The following is a 6,075-nucleotide window of genomic DNA, read 5'->3' on the forward strand; positions in this document are numbered from 1 at the left end:
GGTGCTTTTTTCGGCTTTTTCGCACGGAATCGCGGCTTTTCCCCATTAGCGCCTATGGCAATTCGGCTTACGAAGGCTTTTCGGGTTACGAAAGCGGCCACGGAACGAATTATTTTCGTAACCCGAGGCACCACTGTATTATTATTTCTGTTTCAAATATTTAAATAAGATTGCTCAGGTGAACCAAAGCACACTGTTCATAGAATCATAGAATCGTAGAGTTGGAAGAGACCACAAGGGCCATCCAGTCCAACTCTCTGCCATGCAGGAAATCTCAATCAAAGCATCCCTGACAGATGGCCATCCAGCCTCTACTTAAAGACCTCCAAGGAAGGAGACTCCACTACACTCCGAGGGAGTGTGTTCCACTGTTGGACAGCCCTTACTGTCAGGAAGTTCCTCCTAATTTTGAGGTGGAATCTCTTTTCCTGGAGCTTGCATCCATTGTTCTGGGTCCTGTTCTCTGGAGCAGCAGAAAACAAGCTTGTTTTGAGAGGAAACCCCATGGAAGACAGTATTTCTTACGCTAAACAAAAACATTGCTTAGAACAATGTTACCTAGTGGCTCCTGTATCAGCAGTGGAACAAATTCACCCCAAGCTTTGGTATGAACTTTAAAGTTACTACCCAAGCTATTAGACATGCAATTCTTCACTAATATCAATCTTGAGCAAAGCAAAACATAATTTTAACAGTAATTTTCCCACTGCAAAAGCATCTGCACAATTTTTAAAGACTATTCTGCCCACAATTTGCAGGTACTACTTTCTGCACAGAAAATACTGCTATCTGCAAAAATAAATGCTACTGAGGGGTTTCCATCTTACTTTTCTCCCAGATGGATATAAGTGTGCCTAACATAATCACCCACTTCTCCTTTCCCCCAAATCAAGCCTAGAAGAAATTTGGATAGGACTGTGGTCATAGAACCACAAATATTTTAACATTAGACTCTTGCATGGAGGTTAAAAGAATTTACTCGGAAATCTGATAACTCTAGGTTCTGGGAGCACCATTTAAAAATGTTACAGAGCCACAGCTACAGGAGAAAGACATAATGAGATTATTTCTCCTCAAATAAGAATTTTGCCCTCCCGCCAATGAAATTCTCCACCAGTCCCCAAATTTCTAGCATTGTAGTAATTTAAAACTTCATTGAGCATGTAGAAATACACTTTAAGCATCCAAAGGAAAGGGGCTGGCAAAGTTACCAGAGGTAAGTGAACAAATATAAGACTCCTAGAAGTGGTCAGTTTTTAACGTCTTACTTTTTGCAATGCTACATATTTGGGAAGTGAAGATAAATTTAATTAGAGGGAAGAATTCTTGTTGAGAGGGCAAAGCCCTCATTTTGTATCTCATGTAATTATACCTCAGGGATGCTAGTAAACCTGAACAGAATTTTATTGAACAGCTATATTTTTAACCATTTACAGCTGCATCCATCTACATGCAAATTTTGGAGTTAGTCCTTTGTTTCTTCAAGGAAACTTTAGCTCCTGGGTTAGTTTGTACATTGGGGTTGTAGCCCTCAGACTGCAACTCCCAGCATTCCTCACCATTGGCTGTGCTGGCAAGGGCTGCTAGGAGCTGGAATTTCAACAATGAGCCACGCAATGCTCCATGTTAAATTAGCTGTTACGTCTTTCCAGGTTTTCAGGAATGGGGAAGAGTTTTTTTTAAAAAAAACTTAACTTCTTTTTGTTCCAAATATGAAGTTTGAAAATGTTGGTAAGTTGTTTAGAAACAAAGCAAGATAACCATTGTCATTTTTCTTTGTTTCTTTGTTTCATTTTTCCTTGCAAAAATCAAATAAAGCTCTTCCCAGCAGTGTTGTTCTTCCCTGCCATTTAAGTGTTAAAGTGTTAACAGTGAGGGTGGGGAAAAAGAAGTGTTGATTCAGCACTGTGGACATAGTTGAATACACAGAGGGATTCAAATCCAGACTTTTTAGAGTTGACCTTGGAGGAGAGAAGACTAGAGGTGACATGATAGCTGTCTTTATATATCAGAAGTGATGTCATGTAGAAAATGGAGTTTGTTTTCTGCTGCTCCAGAGACTAGAACCAATGAATGCAAGTTACAAGAAGAGAGATCTAAACATAAGGAATAACTTATTTACTGTAAGAATTGTCTGACAGTGGAATAGATTGCTTTGGTTGGTGGTGGGCTCTCCTTTTGAAGTCTTTAAACAAGGACAACTTTCAATTTGTGTATTCACTAGTATTAGTGGCCATTGTCACCTCTTCCAGGTCTAAGATTCTGTGTTCCTATGAGTTCAAAGCCTTGAATATGTATGGAGTAATATGAAAGTTTCATGTTTTCATGCATTCATTTTTCTTCAATGTTCTTTATAGCCTGTATATGAATTTTTCTATGGATTGGGGGAAATTCTTCTAAAAAATGAACTGAACTAAAATTTCAGTCCTAGGAACAATAGGAGATTATTAATGAGGAAGTTCAGGAGGGAACTTTCAAGTGATTACAAGCCAAGTACAACTGGGTGTATTCACTTGAAAATTTCCTCCCAAACCTCCTCATTATTAATTTCCTACTGTTCCTAGGACTACATGCCAAGTATGTCTAGGTGATCTGGCCTAAATACACTAAAGGCATCAGTTCCCATCTGATCTTGGAAGCTAAGCAGGATCAGCCCTGGTTAGTAGTTGAATGGAAGAATGCCAACAAATATCAGGTGCTGTAGGCTATATGTTAGAGGAAGGAACTGGTAAAACTACATCTGAGTACTCCTTGCCTAAAAAAACAACAGTGCTATGGAATTATGGGATTTATAGTTTGTTGTGGCACAAAACTACAACTCCCAGAATTCCATAGCATTGAGCCATGGTAGTTAAAGCAAACTGCATTACTTCTGAAGTGCAAATGCAGCCCTAATATGCAACACTGTTTTAAAGAGGACTAGACTAATTCATGAGGGATAAGACAAATGATGGCTATTAGCCATGGTGGCCTCAATTTTAATAGACACAGTACCAATTGCTAGGTAACATTTGTGGTAAGGGGTTGTTTTCTTCAGTCTCCTTCACACTACTACAGTTGTAACACTAGTTCATCCTATGGAGTCCTGGGATTTGATGAGCACTAAAACTCTTTGGCAGAGAATTCTAAATTCTTTACAAAACTACAGTTTTCAGAATTCCATGGGATGGAGCTATGGAGGATTAAGTGGTCTCAAAATGCTATAACTGCTAGACAATGCATGCTGTTTATGGTTTCCAGTAGGCATCTGGTTCATCGCCATGCAGTCACAACATTACAGTAAATTGGCCTTTGGTCTGATGCAGTATGGCTTTTTAAAAAAATGTTCTTATCCTCTTGCTGAGCTGGGCCAAAGCAGACCTTGTTCCCATATTCTGAGTTTTACCTATGCTCAGTTGTACAATACTGCCTTCTCCATGCTAGCAACAACCATATCTATTCAACTTTACAAACAGGGGAGATTCTATAGAATTGACCAACGTGTTCAAACCTCATATTCAGGTTAATAATTAGATGTTAAAAACATTCAAATGGAGGAGGAAGCAAGATAAAGGGAGGCATACTTCTTAATAAATTTTTCAAAATACAGTGAATTCTTTGTATCTGTTGGGATTTGGTTCCAGGATCAAAATCCATGAATGCTCAAGTAAATACATGGTAAAACCGTGTCCCTTATATAAAATGGCAAAAATCAAGGTTTACTTTTTGGAATATATATATATAAAACATTTTCAGGCCATAAATGCTTGAATCTATGGATAAAAAAGTCCATGGATATGGAGGGTTGACTGTACCAATCCATGCCCTCCAACATTTCACAGATGAAAACTGGAACATTTGTGGCCAAGAAACATCAGACTGTGGTCAAAACAGCAAAAGTTATTAATGGGGAAGATAGAAGAGGCTGCAGCAGTTTGGTTTTGTGTGAATCTACTTGGAAGGACAAGATTCCACCCGTCCTCTCTCTCCCTGAACTGTATCAATTGAGTGAAAACTACTTTTGTGCTTCGAATTCAGTTTGCAGCAACTGAAGTAAGTTGATGATGACACAGGGAGGAAATGGAAGGGAGAGAAACTGGCACATTTTAAAAGTAGATGAAAAAGTGGACTAGAGCATTAAGTAGAACTGACCCTGCCAAATCAGGATAGTTGGAGGATATGCCAATCCATTTTTAGTAGTGTCTTTCCAAAGAAACAAAACCTAGATAAATGCTGCACACCCCTGCAACATCTCACAACTCAGAGGAGGAGAGGGAAAATGATGGGAAACATTCCTTCTTCAAGGAGGAAAGAAAATCAATCTCCTCATTTACTGTAATGGATGAAGAGGTTACAGAAATAATGGAGGGATAAGTGCTTTCTAGGGGAACACAGTTTGGGAACATTTGACAATAAATACGTAGTCAATTTAAATTATATGGGGAATTCCTGAATGACATTAGTGTATTTTGGCATGGCAGTGGAGTTTAAACACACTTAGCTATTCACAGATTAATAATAACACTGCATTATAGAATCAAGAGCATTAAAGCATTTAGAAGCAAACTGGCTTGCCAAGCTCTGGGGTTCTGCTGCTTCAGTGGAAAGCTTGTCAATTTGGGAACTTAGAAGGTTTGCTGAGCATACCTGCAGATGACAAACCAAGAGGACAGGGGATGGCTTGGACTCAGTGGCCAAACCACATCCAAAAACATTGGTCAGCCGAAGAGTAAAAAACAAATATGTGGACATCATGCTCTTTTGTCAAATGTGGATAGGAAGGTACCATTTTGAGGTTAATAAAAATGTTACACAAATGTAACATTATTTGGATGGTAATCTAATTTTGTGATTTCCAGGCTGTGGAACTCCCTCCTTCTAAGGGAACTTAAGCTGTTGGCCCAATTCCTGGAAAAACAAATATCTTTTTATTCAAAGGCCTTTGGTAGGTAACCTGGATTATGATTTTTTAAAAAAAGGCTTTTAATCCAAACAGGTACTTCGGTTTTGTTTTCTCCTTATTGATATGTTTTTAACTGCTTTTAATTTTGATTTATGTTTCCTCCCCCCCCCCCCTAGAATCCTAATGGTTAGTTCCAACTAAAGTTAGAGTCATAGAATAAATTGTCAAAGGGTGAGTAAACATGGAGGCAAATTCCACTGATTTATTGGATCTGCTCCAGTGGATGTAATGGTAGAATTCATTAATCTCAACTTTGTGGGTTTTTATTTTAAAATTAACCTTGTACAATTTGATTTTGTCAACCATTTTGATTCTCATTGTGGGGAGTGAAAGGCTGGATACAAAAGTGGGATAAGAGGAGAGATGTAGCATACGTTCTGCCTGAGGAACTTCATGTCCCCATAGCCAGACATCATCTGCTGGGATCGTCTGGATTCTTCCAATGGTCTTGATGGATGATGTAATCTTTCTCTGTCTGGATCTGGGAGCATAGCCAGACACTTCTTTGCTCAGTCTTTCGCTTGCCACCAGCCACTAAATGGCGGGGGGGGGGGGGCGACTTTCATTAAAAAAGACATAAGTCCACAGAGGAAAAGGTAAATCATCACAGAGAAAGGAAGAGAAGGCCAACCTCCACAACAACAATAAGAGGCATGTGGTGAACTTACATTTACATATGTCATTAACAGAATGCCAGCCTGAGAGTGTATCTACACTATACTGTTTAGAAGTTGGATACTACTGGAACTTTAATGTAAAACCTCCATCCTATAGAAGCCTGGGATTTGTAGTTTGAAGAAGGACATATAATTCCCAGTTGGAGAATTCTAGTACTTCACATGATTGAAGAGATCAGTAGAGCTCTGCAGCATAAAATTCAGAACAATTAGTGTTAGAGAAATGCTGATTGACTGACCGAGGAGGAATGCGAGAGAGATGGAAAATGGAAGAGTGGGTTGCAATGGAATACAGTGGTACCTCGGGATACGAAATACCCAGGTTACGAAATTTCCGGGATACGAAAAAATCCCATTGGAAATAATTGTTCCGGGTTACGAATGTTTTTTCGGGTTACGAAGAAAATTTTTGGTGCTTTTCGGCGCTTTTTCGCACAAAACGCGGCTTTTCCCCAT

This window comes from Sceloporus undulatus, chromosome 1, assembly GCF_019175285.1.
Source record: "Sceloporus undulatus isolate JIND9_A2432 ecotype Alabama chromosome 1, SceUnd_v1.1, whole genome shotgun sequence".
Taxonomy (NCBI): domain Eukaryota; kingdom Metazoa; phylum Chordata; class Lepidosauria; order Squamata; family Phrynosomatidae; genus Sceloporus; species Sceloporus undulatus.